A 14,962-nucleotide genomic window follows, 5' to 3' on the forward strand; every position below is an offset into this window, starting at 1 on the left:
CACTTCCAAACATCTTCCCAAACTCCTCCCACTCATCCACCCAGTTCTTCAAGTGCAAATGGGGAATTCCCCAACATTCTAGAAGGGTAACAAGTGTGTCTGAGATCCCAGCTCCAGGAAATGGAGTATAAACAAGGAAAGGTAGGAAGGAGATTGCTCTTCCCACTCCTGGCTTGCCAACCCACCTGAATTCTTTACTCATCTCTATCCTGGGTACTAGAGGCCTTCTTATCTTTTTATCTTTACCTCTATCTCACCTTCCCAGATATCTCTATAATGCTGGACTTTTTTTCTTCTTCCTTACAGTCTCAGGGCATGGTAGCCCTAAACCATGATGCCCCAACAATCCACCCTCCCAACCGGAGCAGAAATCCCCATCCGCATGGCAGTAGCTCTCTGCTCTCAATCCCCTGCTTGGCAGCCAAGAAGTCTCTATTTCTAGGGCAAGGAGAGAAATAAAGGAAACTCAAGATCTATACACACACCTTCCCCAGGCCTTGTCACTTCTTTGTTCTCTCAAGCATTGTAAGGTTGTACTCACCAAGAGTACTGTTGAGGGGAGGAAGAAAGGACACAATAACCATCCTTGACCCTGGCAGCTTCTCTCTCCTGAAGCATCGTCATTATTACCCCTGGGCTCCGGATGGGAAATGATTCCAATAGATAAGACAGGAATGCATAGACATACATAGAAGAAATTCCTGAGGATGATTGACAATCTAAACTACATCCAAAGGAGGAGGACCAAGATGGAGATCACACCATGGAAAGACTAGCTGAGGGAATGATGGCTGTTTAGCCTGGAGAAGAGACATAACAGCTATCTTCATTGTCACTAGGACAAAGGAAGCTATGTTTGTTGGTTTGTGGCTGTGTTTACCTATAGGGGCTAGACCCACGATCTGATCAGTGTAGGGTCCTCTGAGTAAGGAAACTTTCCTACCAATCAATGCAAGTCTGTGCTTTCTTTGCAAATCAGAGTTGCCTAAAGTACGGAGAGTTATTAACAATAAATATGAGTAACAGGGTTGGAAGACAAAATAAGTAAGGAGAGAATGAGAGGATATGGCTGCTGTTGATGCATTCAAGTCACCGGATTCAGATGAACAACACCTCAGAACATGAAAGATGGATAGATGTGATTCAGGCTGATCCCCTGTCAGTGATATTTGAGAGATCATGCAGTTCTGCCATGCCCCATTCATCTCCCACCTGCCAACATGGCCAAGTGTCCCAAGTGTGAGAAGTAACATTATTTTGCTGAACTGGTAACATACCTGGGGAAAAACTGTATCTCTTCTGCCTGAAATGTGGAAAGAATCAGGAGGCCAGAAGAATTGGTCTCGAGATCAAAAAACCCTCTTGTGGACACGTTACTCAATAAAGTTAAAATGTTTGCATGTCTACAAAGAAGAAGGAAGATACTTGTAACTCCTGACAACTGTATGTTTATTCATTTATTTATTTTAGTGAGGCAATTGGGGTTAAGTGACTTGCCCAGGGTCACACAGCTAGTAAGTGTTATGTGTCTGAGGCTGGATTTGAACTCAGGTACTCCTGACTCCAGGGCCAGAGCTCTATCCACTGCACCACCTAGCTGCCCCACAACTGTATATTTATTAAGGCAAATAGGAGGAGTGCACACAGAAAGTGTGGATGCAAGTTGATTCTGACGTGATGATATTAGAAAAAAACCTTAAGGGGTAACAAAAAGGATTATACTGGAGAAAAGGAAAGGGAAGGCAGAATGGGGTAAATCACCATGAAGAGACACAAAAGACCTATTACAATAGAGGGAAAGAAGGGAGGGGTGAGCATTGTTTTGACCTTATTCTCATCTGATTTGGCACAAAGAGCCAAAACATACAGACTCAATTAGGTATAGAATTCTATCTTACCCTATAGGAAAGTAAAAGGGTAAAGGAGAAAGAAAAGGGTGGGGTACTGATAGAAGGGAGGGTAAAACTAGGAAAGGAAAGGGGAAAGGACAAAAAGAATGTGGGGCTGATAGAAGGGAGGGTGGACTGAGGGAGGTGGTGGCCAGAAACAAAACACTAGTGAGAACGGACAGGGGGAAGGGAAAGAGAAAAGTACAAACAAGGGTAAAAGTAGGATGCAGGGGAATACACAGTTTGTAATCCTAACTGTGAATGTGAATGGGATGAACTCTCCTATAAAACAGAAGCAGATAGGTGGTACCGTGGTTAGAGCACCGGTCCTGGAGACAGAAGGACCTGAGTTCAAATCTGGCCTCAGACAAATTCTTAGAGAAGAAGTTAAGTTACAGGAAGAAATAGATAGCAAAAATCAGGAGGCCATACAGAACATGAAGGGAAGCCCTCCTATAGCTATCTCAGCTGTACAGTCATATTAAGAGCTAGGCACAAAGGTTATGGAAGAGGTGCTGGAAGCCAGAACTTCAAATAAGCAGAAGTTCTGGGAAGTTCCCCACCTGTATTATTCCCTCGAATCCACAGACAAATGTCAGCCAGACTTGACCATTTGTAGTCAATCATGTCCTCAATAAACCTTCAACACACTAGGGGAAAAAAGGATAATGAAAATCAGAAGCACCACAGGATTGAAGAATGACAAATACTATCCTGAATTTAAAAAAAAAATAAAGAAAAGAAAAAAGAACAGACTCCGCCAACTTCATACAAGCCACTAAGCTTGACTTTTATTCCTGGGAAAATTCAAAGACAGGTCATTAAAGGGATGGTGGGCAAAATTTTAGAAGGGGAAGCAGTGATTATAAAAATTCAGCATGGTGGCATTGTCAAGAACAAGTCATGAAAGGCTAACTTCATTTCCTTTTTTAACAGGATTAATAAACTAGTTGATGAGGGGAATGCTGTGGATAGTTTACCTAGGTTTTTGCAAAACTTTTGGTTAAAGCATCTCACACTGTTCTTGTGAATATAGAGAAATATGGATTAGACAATAATGCAATCAGATAGATTGAGAACTAGTTGGATGGCTGAACTCAAAGAGTAGTTGTTAATGATTCACTGTTAACATGGCAGGAGGTCTCCAGTGGAGTGTCCCAGAGAACCGTGCTTGACCTTCTATTCTTTAACATGTTTATTAATGAACTTGGCTAAAGGCATGGATGCCATGTTCATTCAATTTGGCAGATGTCACAAAGTGGGGGAGGATAATTGACCCGATGGATGATACGCTCAGATTCTAAAAAGTTCCTGAGAAGCTAGAACATTGGGCTAAGTTGAGGAAATTGAAATTCCATAGAGATAAATGTAAAAGTATCCAAGTCTTGTACTTGGATACAAAAAAAAAAAATCAACCTCCCAAGTAGAAGATTGGGGCAGCACTGATGGACAACTGTTATTCTCAAAAGGATCTGGGGGTTTTAGTGGATAGCAAGTTCAATACTAGTCAGTAGGATGTGAGAGCCCAAAAAGTTAATGTGATCGTGGGCTGCATTAAGAGGGTCATAGCTTCCAGAAATAAAGAAATGATCATGTCCCTGTACTCTATTATTAGACTTCATCTAAAGGATGGTATTGAGTTTTGGGAGCCATAGTTTTAGGACATGGATAAGCCAGAAAATGTCCAGGAGAGCAGCCAGGTTGGTAAGAGTCTTGTATCCATGCCATATGAAAATCAGTTAAAACTGAGAAAACTCAGGAAGACGATCAAGTATTCAAAGTTCTGACGTGGAGAAACAGCTAAACTAGTCCATTTGACCCCAGAAGGCAAAACCAGAAGCCACAGTAAAAGTTTCAAAGAAGGGAATTGGGGTTTAATATAAGGGGAACTGGCTGTCTCCGGATGTGGTGGGCTCACCCTCCTTGGAGGCATTCAAGCCACTTGTGGGATAAGTTATAAGAGGGAGTCCCTTGTGTATGGGATGTACTAGATAAGTTAACAAGGCTCCTTCCAACTCTTAAGTGTCAGATTGGACTATTGGATTTGTTCTACTTGGGGGAGTAGGGGGTCAAGGGAGCAAATCTATGTAGGAATTTCAGAGTAGCAGATTTATGCAAGGAAAATATTCATGGAATCAGAATTTCAGACCTCAGAGGTAACCAAGTCCATCACATCAAGCAGAGGCTGAAAGGTCCCTTGAAGATGTTTATTCTTGATCAGAACAGTCATTCTTACAGAGTCATTCAGCCCCTGCTTGAAGTCCTCCAAATAGGGGGACCCACAACCTGAAGTTAATACATTGTGAGAAGTTCCTGATAATTCTGACCTTTGATGTTATTCAGTATATTCTGCTACATCACACTGCTGATTCATTGACCTTGACTTCCACAAAATATCCACCAATCTCTTCAGAACAATCTGGTCCATCTATGCCTCCATCATCTTATATACTTGTGACATTGATTCCTTGTATCCAAGTACAAGATTTTAAATTTATTCCTATTGAATTTCATCTTCAGGCAGCTCCCGGATTTGACAGCCTGTGTCCTAAGGACCCTGCCAATTCTGACATTTTCTGTCCTCTCACCTCTGACATTCTCTGTTCTAAGGGCCCTCCCAATTCAGACATCCTGTATTCAAAGGACCCTCCCAGCTCTGACATCCTGTGTCCTAAGGGCCCTCCCAGCTTTGACATTCTAGATACTAAGATCCCTTCTATCTCTGACAGCCAAATGCCCTGCAGACAGTACATCATTAAGGATTCTCACCAGGGAGCTAGCTGTTGCCTCGGTAACTTGTAGTCCTTTCCTTCCATGTATTCGGCAAATATTTACTGATAGCTCTATCTGTGAGATCCAGTGGGTGGAAAGTGTATGAGGAAAGGAAAGCTGTGCTAGGCATCAGTCTGTTTTCTAATCCAGCCTCTTGTTTCCTGACTCCCAAGCATCCCGGAGTCCAGACTGCATCCTTGCCCAATCCATCCTCCACAAATCTTCCAAAAGCACTTGTCCTAAGGTATATGTATAACTGGGCCATTCCTCTGCACAAAAATCTTCAATGGCTTGCCCTTAGGATAAAATAGAAAATTCTCAGCCTAGCATTAAAATTCCCCAATAAATTGCTACTGGAGCAGCTAGGTGGCGCAATGGATAAAACACCAGCCCTGGATTTCAGGAGGAAATGAGTTCAAATCTGGCCTCAGACACTTGACACCTATTAGCTGTGTGACAGTGGGCAAGTCACAAAACCAAACAACAACAACAAAAAAAATGTTTGCTACCTATCTTCCTAGACGTATTCCATGGCCCTAATCTTCACATACCCTCCATTTCACCTAAATTTGCCTACCGTTTGATGAATGAAGCATCCCCATCCCCCATCAAATCCCTGGAAGGAAGAAAGAAGGGAAGGGAACAAGTATTTGCTAAGCACCTACTATGTGCCAGACACTGTGCTAAGCACTTAACAAATATGTCGTGTGACCATTTGATTTGGAAAGCAAGTTTTCCTCATCTCCACCTCTTAAGAGTCCCTTCTTTCCTTCAAGAATCTGTTCAGGTACTACCTCCCCAAGGCAGGGATTCTTGAATCTGGGTCCATGAATTATTTTTTTAACCCTTTTGATAACTGTATTTTAACATCATTCGTTTCCTTTATAATTCTACATATGCTATTTTATGCATTTAAAAGCTGAGAAGAGGTACTCCAGGCTTCACCATCCTGCCAGAGTGGTTCAGTACACAAAAGAGGTATGATGGCGGTCAGCAGCAGCAGCAGCAGCAGCAGCAGCAGCTAACATTTAAGGAGCTCACAGTCTAATGCGGGGAGATAAACGTAAAAACAACTATGTAGTAGTAATAGCTAGCATTTGTATAAATATATAAAGACATTCTATCATGTTTTAGCATTTAGAAAGCTTTACAAATATCTCATTTGATCCTCACAACAACCCTTGGAGGAAGATACTATTATTCACATTTTTACAGGGAAGCAAACTGAGGCAGAAGTTAAGTGACTTACTCAAGCTACGCAGTGTGTATCAAATTTTAACTCAGGTCTTTCTGACTCCCAGTCTCTCCACTGTACCACCCGGATGCTGAGATCTTAGAAATAAGATGAAGACAAATTGAATTAAAAAATAATTTTAGGGGGAGGGGGCTGACAAAGAATTTTTTTAAAGGGTGGCATTTTATCTGAGACCTAAGGGAAGTAAGATGGAGATGAGGAGGCACTTAAGGTATGGAGGATAGTCTGTGAATATGCATGGAGTCAAGAGATGGTTGTTTGTCCTTCATTCCGAGGAGGACCATGACACATCGGGGGATGTCATGACTTGCACTGATTTGGATTGAATGAGCAAGGTTACCAACCTCACTCTCTCCTCCAGAGCCATCTGGGTCCAGTGGCAAGATACATATCAGGATGGCCAGAGGGGCAGCTAGGTGGTGCAGTGGATAAAGCACCAGCCCTGGATTCAGGAGGCCCTGAGTTCAAATCCGACCTCAGACACTTGACACTTACTAGCTGTGTGACCCTGGGCAAGTCACTTAACCCCTCATTGCCCTGGAAAAAAAAAGCACAAGGGATGACAAGTTGTATTAAAGGAACATCAAAGAGGTCAGTGCCACTAGATCACAGAGTATATGCAGATTAATAAGATGGGAGAAGACTAGAAAGCAAAGATGACTACAGGTTACAAGGGCATTAAAGACCAAAGACAGGATTTTATTTAAAGACCAGAAGGCAATAGGGAGCTACTGAGTTGTTTTTTAAATAATAGCTAGCATTCATGTACCTATTTATAAATACTCATTTTATTTTCACAATTCTAGCAGGTAGATCCTGTGGTAAAAATTATTGGAGTTTAGCTGACTCATTTGGGAGGGTCACACCTGGCCCATCCTGAAGTTACATATGCTACTGAGGTCAGGAGAAACCTCTCCATAAGTAGTTTTTGAAGGACCTCCCCTTTTTGGGGAGGAAGATTGAACGCTCTTTGAGGGGAGGCTGAGTCGCTTCCAGAACGCTTTTTCTTCTCTCTGTTTTTTCCCAGTGGCAGGAGAAACTAGCAGATGTCCCAGGTGTGGTGAGTGAACACAAAAGCCCTGCATTCCTTTGAATTAGCTTAATTGGAAATCAGCTGGGGATTGTATAGACTTAGAGTTGGGATAATTTATTTGTAGTTCTTTTTCCCTATTTCCTTATCTTTGATTTTTATTAATTTCACCTTTGTTGTTTAATTAATTCCCAAGTAGTAAAATCTGATCCTTTTGTGGAAAAGAAGCTGTAAGGCTCCTTTCTTATTGGCCTGGGAGAAATATCTAAAAGGGCAGTTTGGAGGAGAGGGAGCTTTGAACCTAGAAGTCCCTCATTATTTCTGGGACCCCAATATTTTGGGGAGTCACCCAATTAACTCTCCATATATTAAATTTGGCCCACACATCCCATTATCCTCACTTTGCAGATGAAACTGAAGCAGACACAGGTTACATCACTTGTCCAGGGTCATACAATGGTTAAAAGTTTGAGGTAAAAAAGAAAAAATAAGTTTGAGGTCATATTTGATCTACCATCTTCCTGATTCCAGGTCCAGCAAGCTATACACTGTGCTACCTAACTGTTGATAATTGAATGGGGTGGGGGTGACAAGATCCAATCTGTCCTTTAGGAAGGTCACTGACAGCTGAATGGAATAGGGACTGGAGTGAGGAGAGACTAAGTAGGGAGACCAACCAGTAGACTACAATAGTTCAGGTCTGAGGTGATGAGGGCTTGCAATAGAGTGGTATCAGTGTCAGGGGAGAGAAGGGGTTGGGGGTTTATACAAGAGATGCTGTGAAGACAGAATCAACAGGACTTGGCTAAAGACTGGATATGGGATTGAGAAAGAGTGAGGAGTCAAAGATGACACCAGGTTGCAATGTCAAAGGCTTCAGAGAGGTCAAGAGAGATGAGAATTTTTTAAAGGCCATTAGATTTGGCAATTGAAAGATTGTCAAATTTGGAGAGAACTGTTTCACTTGAATGGTGAAGTCAGAAGCTGGATTACAGAGAATTAAGAAGAGAGTAAAAGGAAATGAAGTAGGGGCACCAATTGTAGACAGCTTTCTCAAGGAATTTAGCCATGAAAGGAAGGAGAGGTATATGGGTAATAGCTAGAATGGATGGAAGGATTGAATGAGGGTTTTTCAAGGATGAAGGAAACATGGGTGGTTTTTAGACTTCAGGAAAACTGATAGGAAAAGACTGAAGTCAAAGAACAGGTATGATAGAAGGGACAATCTGCAGAAGATGGGACGGAATGGGGTATGCTTAGAAGGCTTTGCCTTGGCAAGAGTCACTCTTTGTGTGAGATAGGTGAAGGAGGAAATAGTGGCAGAAGGCCGCTGAAGGATAAGCAGGGGAGAAGAGAGAGCTCATGGCAAATAGCCTCAATTGTTTCTGTAAAATATGAGGGGTGGGGCAGGAAATAAAGTAAAAAGTGCACAGCAGAGAACAAAAGAAAGCCTACAAGAAGCAATGAAAAACTGGGTAGCTCTGAAAACTTGTATTTATTATCTAAGCTTTCTGGATATTTATTCTTTTTGGATATTTATTGTTTTATATTGTATCCTTGTGTTCTGCTGTGTATGTGGAAATGTTTTTTTTCCTTGTGTTGTATTAAAGTTTTAAATGAAAAAAAAATTACAAACAAAACAATGAGGCAAGGATCTCAACTAAGAGATAGGGGTGGGGAGTAGCTGTGGGAGTTCTGAGGAAAGATGATAAAGTTTGGAAAAACTGCCATGGCAGCAAGTGGGAGAGTGAGTCAGTTAGGAAGGTCACAATGCAGAGGCTTTTTAGGAAGGAGTAAGAGAAGAAGTAGAGGCAATGAGTGAAAATTTTTTCCCCAAGAGTTTGACTGAAAAAGGAAGGAAAGATAAATTAACTACTGGAAATGAGAGCTCTCATGAGAAATATTTTTTTAAGATGGAAAAAACTCGGTCATGTTTGTCAGCAAAAGGAAAAGAACAAATGATAAAGATTAGAGGTGGACCATAATAGGGCAATCTGCTGGAGAAGTAGAATCAAGGGCAAATTTAAAGAGACTGGTCTAAAGAAGGCCAAGTTTTCGTCAGAGACTGGAGTAAAGGAGTTAGTGCATGATGTCATGAGTTGGGGGATTCTAAATTCAGGCCATGACAGCTCCACTGAATCAATCAAAACTAAACTAAATTAGAAAAGAACAAAGTACACGGATCATTCAATAAAGACAGATGACAGTGTAATTAGCTAAAAGAATCAGATACACCCTTAGGTTCCATTTATAAACAAACCAGTCTTCGTAGCCTGTGGTCAAATACAGCAATGAAGGGCTCCCAAAAGAGAGTGGCTTGGCCATTTGGCTTCTAGCCTGAGAAACAGGCCCAGATTCAAACTTGGGCCTGGATCCCCCTTCTCTTGTATCCCCTTGTATCAGTTCCCAGCTCGTTTTGCTCCAGACTTTCCAATGAAGTCAATGTTTAGGTGGCATGGGACATAGGATTCTATGCAAATGCCTCAATGTTTGAGGATTAAATGACCCATGTTCAGGCCATTCTTCCTTTTAATACGCTATGCCACATAAAACACAGCCTGATAAGCTTTCCCTTGGTCATGTCTGATTTCACTGTAAATTTTCCCTCATCCCAATCCATGAGTAGCTTTCTGAATGGGGAGTCCTGGGGAATTTCACTGAGTGTGCTCTTTCTAATCCTCTCTGACATTCAAAACTTTCCTTAACACATAACAAAGCCTGGCAAAAATAAGAATAGGAATAAAAAATATTCATTAAATTCAAACTGACCAAGCCTTAACATAATCTTTTTTCCCCCACCCCTTGTCAGATTAAGGGGGGCTAGAGCTAGAAAAGGGGTACTTAGGGAGTTAAAGAAACCCATTTGAAATTTTTTCTTTTTTTTTTAGTGAGGCAATTGGGGTTAAGTGACTTGCCCAGGGGTCACACAGCTAGTAAGTGTTAAGTGTCTGAGGCCAGATTTGAACTCAGGTCCTCTTGAATCTAGGGCCAGTGCTCTATCCACTGTACCACCTAGCTGCCCCTCCCATTTGAAATTTTAAAGAGAAAAAAAGCAGGTACTTAGCAGGTAGGTACTCTGAAATTTAAAGGGACAGGTACATAGGAGAAACGTAAAATTTCTTACCCAACTTGTTTTGTAGGGGAGATCAGAAGATTGAGGGGTTCAATACCCCCTTCGTGGTCACCAAAACTGATGGGTAAAACTGCATTATCTTAACTCCTCCCAAGTGTGGGGGAAGCTAGCTAGGATTTACTTATAAATTAGAAGCTTCAGCAACAGGCATTAAGCATTTATTAAAGTAGATTAGAAGTTGGCAAAGAGAACACGAGTCTAGAAAAATCTAGCTAAGATCTAAGTGGGAGAGAGAAAAAGTGCCACTTCCACCTAGCAGATCACACTACCAAGAGAAAAGTCCTAAGTCTTCTCAAGTGGAAGCTTCCTGAGGAATACACACAGCTCTAAGCTAATTGGCTGGTAGCATTCAAGTCCATTGATTGACATGACTTGAAGGCGGTCCATGAATTGTGAGGTAACTTCCAGACATTGAATTGACCTTGGAAAGGTCACCTTATATTCTCACATCGACATTTTTTTTTTTAGTGAGGCAAATGGAGTTAAATGACTTGCCCAGGGTCACACTGCTAGTGTTAAGTGTCTGAGGCTGGATTTGAACCCAGGTACTCCTGACTCCAGGGCCGGTGCTCTAATCCACCTAGCTGCCCCTCACATTGACATTCTTGTCTAAGCAAGGTATAAAATAGGGAAACTTATTGTTAGTAATCAGAGTTGTCAAACAAAATCACCTCTATTGTTAAACATCTCTCAAAGAATATGTATGATTTTCACATATACACAGTAAATGCCTGGTTGGGATAAAAGACTTTAAGGTGGTATTTTGGTCTTGTAACAGGACATTAGAAATAAGGTCCAGTGGCAGACAAAATGCCTAGCATCACCCTCCTACTCCATCTTCTGGAATTTTGCCCTGAGCCAAAGACTGGCAGAAAAGATCTATGACAACTTGCCTCCCAGCCTAAAGCAGATGTAGAGAACATAGGATGAATCAGCCCCAAGAAACAGCTTAGTTGGAGACCAAGAAAGCAAAAGCCATGGAGAGCAATCACTATGGAAGCAGTAGAGATATAACAATGAGGTTGCCAGCACCAGACGCCAAGGCCACAAGGCATGTTTGGGCAGATCCTGTTTTTGCTGGGCTCACCCAGAGGGGCACACCCAAGGCTGGTAGCTAATCTCTCCCCCTCTCCTCTCTTTTCCTCCTTTCCTACCTGTTTCTTAAAATCTGTTTCTTGAGGTTTCTTTTAAGCTTTTCTATGTACTTTTTCTTAGAGTATAATAAATGTAGTTAACCATTACATTTCTAGTTACTAGGCTATATCATTGCACAATTATGGCAAAGAGAGATAGACATCCCTCCCTGGGACAGTAAAGATTTAAAACTGACACGTGCTCATAGCCCTACTGTTCTTGCTAAAAGTTCAGAGCAAAAAAAGGAAAGTTCAAAGCTAACAAAAGTATTTCATTTGTTTTGTTTTGTTTTGTTTTTTTTGAACTTAACACATCAGAGAACCTTAGAGCTTTAGGCAAATATATCAATTTTTTTCTTAGACTTGGGCATTTGGCTAAAAAGAAAAAACACTGGAAGGCCAAACATTATCCACTTCCTTCAAAGTGGGTCTGAAAGAAAAAAAAGCTTTAACTTCAACAATCATATGATGATGCCTGAATATATTGCTAAGATTTTTTTTTTTTTTTTGGTGAGGCAATCGGGGTTAAGTGACTTGCCCAGGGTCACACAACTAGTGTCAAGTGTCTGAGGCCAGATTTGAACTCAGGTCCTCCTGACTCACTGCACCACCTAGCTGCCCCCTGTTGCTAAGATCTTAAAAAGTTTTTAAGAAATCTTAATGCTCATGAGATATGTGAGCAGATTGATAGAAAGCTATCCCATATTTAGTTTTAGAGACTCAACAACTTGCCCATTTACAAAATAATCCACAAGACAGGTAAAGGTCCCATAAAGACAATTCACCACAACCACTTATTTGTCTATAGGTGACTTATTTGGCCTTTCCACAATTCTAATTATGCAGCTTTTGACACACTTCAAAGATGAGAGTATCAAGGAGGAGAGATCAATCAAGTATGTTTTAGTTCTACCTCTGACCATACTTCTGTTCTTTGCTGGACCCTCTAACCATAGGTATCCCCTAGGGTTCTGTCCTGGGCCCTTTTCTCCCTCTATACTAGTCAATGTCATGAACTCCCATAAATTTATCATCTTTTATGTTGATTCCTAAATCCACCTGTCCTGCCCCAAACTTGCTGCTGACCTCCAGTCTCAGTTCTCCATCTTCCTCTCAGACATCTCAAAAAGTCCTGTAAACACCTTTAACTCAATGATTTTCCCCCTAAACCTTCTCCTACTGCCTATTTGGGCACAGGGTGGAAACCTAGGTGTCAAGCTCAAGTCTCTCCCCACCACATCCATCCAATCTGTTGGCAAGACTTGTTAATTTCACCTCTGCAGCATCTCTCCAATATGCCAGCCACAGGGGCTGCTAGGTGGTACAGTGGATATAGCACCAGCCCTGGATTTAGGAGGACCTGAGTTCAAATCAGACCTCTGACACTTGACACTTACTAGCTGTGTGACCCTGGGCAAGCCACTTAAATCTCACTGCCCCACCCCAGCCCCACCAAAAACACACAAAAAACATGCCTGCAACTCTAATGCAGACTCATCTCCACACCTGGACCATTGCTAACAGCTGCCTGGGGCCCTCAAGTCTCTCCCCACTCCTAGTCCATCCTTTACTCAACTACCCATATGATTCTCAAAGTACAGGTCACCTCCCCGAACCAGTGGCTCCCAATCACCTGCAAGATCAAATACAAAAACCTGTTTGGCATTCAAATCCCTTCATATCTGACCCTCCCCCAGCCTTCCCAGTATTCTTAGGCCCTCCTCTTCTATCCAGTTGACACCAGCCTCCAGCTTCTTGAAACATTTAGACACTCCCTAAGGTGGCCCTCCCCCTATCTGCTTCCTGGCTTCCCTGAAGTCCCACCTAAACTCCTCTTTCTGCAGAAAGCCTTTCCCAAACCCTCTTTTAAGTCCAGGGTCTGTTAAATTATTTCCTATTTATCTTGTTTCGGCTTATTTGTACAATCGCTTGCTTGTGTCCTCCATTAGATTGTGGACTTTTTGAAGGTACTGTTTCTTGCCTTCCTTGTCTCCCCAATAGCTGGCACAGTTAGCTCTTCATACAAACTTGTCATTCAGTAGACTCTCCATGGCCCTATGTGGGGTTTTCTTGGGAAAGATGCTGCAATGCTTTGCCATTTCCTTCTCCAGCTCATTTTATAGATGAGGAAACTGAGACAAACAGGTTGAAGTGACTTGCCCTGGCTCACACTTCTAGTAAATGTCTTGTATTTGAACTCACATCTTCCTGACTCCAGCCCTAGGACTCTATTGTGCCACCTAGCTGTTCATATATAAAACTGACTCCCTGAAAGGGCTAAGACTGATAAGACACAACAAAATGATGGCCTACCAGTGGTGGATAGACTGCCTCAGACAATTTTAGCTAACAAACACAAATTATGCACCTATGTACCAAATGCTGTGCTAGGATACAAAAGCAAAACCCATCCCCATTCTCAAGGATTCCCAGTGAAGACTTGGTATACCATAAAACAAGGTAATAGAGATAAGAACCACAAACCATCTTTCGTACCTGTTATTCAGCTGGAGATACTCAACAGCTTACAGGGTTATTCCCCTTCCTCCCTCCCCTTACAGAATGGAGTTCACACACTGCTTGACAGATGAGGAAATTGAGGCATACAGGGTTAAGTGACTGGCCCAAGGTCACACAGCTAGTGTCAAGTGTCTGAGGATGGATTTGAACTCAGGTCCTCCTGAATCCAGGGCTGGTGCTACCTATCTGCCCCGAAAATAAGGCTGATGGGAAAGCTAGGTGGAGAGGCAAGCTAGGTGGTCCAGTAAATAAAGCACCAGCCCTGAATTCAGGAGGCCCTCAGTTCAAATCCAGCCCCAAACCCTTGACACTAGCTATAGGACCTTGGGCAAGTCACAACCCTCATTGCCCTGCCAAAAAAAAGGGGGGGAGGAACGTGGGGAGTTATATATGCCTGTCTGTAATATGTTCACCATGCCCTTTAATTATTGCATATTTTAAATATGCTTATTTAATTTTCTAGTCTATACAAATGAGTTTCTGGGTTACTTTCAGGCATGAATCATACAATTCATATCTTTTGTTTTTGCACATAAGTTGTTAATTCTGCATACGGGTTTGTTATTTCTGATAGCTAGGTGGCTCAATGAATAAAGACACTGGGCCTGGAGTTCAGACCTGAATTCAAATGTGACCTCAAACACTAGTTATATGACCCTGGGCAAGTCAATTTCCTCATCTGTAAAATAATCTGTAAAGGATTATTATTATTATGCAAGGAAACCCCAAATCAGGTTACAATGAGCCAGACTCTGCTAAAGATTGAACAAATAATCATGTTATGTGTGGTGCTTGTGTTATGCTTGTGTGGTGACATGCACACATATCTTGCATATATAATTTAGCCCTGTAGTCACTTCAGTTAACATTTGTTAAGCACCAACTATGTGCCAAGTGCTGTGCTGTTGATAAAACAAGAATTCAAGTTGGGATGGGGGGGGTGGGGGGGAGAAGAGAAGGGGGAAGAAACCTCAAGGAGTTTACAATCTGAAGAGAGAGGGGGCAGCATTTGCATGACAAGTCAAATACACTGTACCAAGCCCCCTTCTGAGGCCTTGGAGTCCATGGTACTGCCCTCCAGTCAGAGGGAAAAGGTTATCAGGTTAGCCATACACAGGGTGGTCACGATGTTCCTACTGCTGACATCTCCAATCCCAGTCTGATCTTCTACTTCATTTCTCCCAGCAGAATTGAAGAAACTGCTTTCTTTTTGTATGCCCAGCACCATGC

Source organism: Dromiciops gliroides, chromosome 1 (genome assembly GCF_019393635.1).
Source record: "Dromiciops gliroides isolate mDroGli1 chromosome 1, mDroGli1.pri, whole genome shotgun sequence".
Classification (NCBI taxonomy): domain Eukaryota; kingdom Metazoa; phylum Chordata; class Mammalia; order Microbiotheria; family Microbiotheriidae; genus Dromiciops; species Dromiciops gliroides.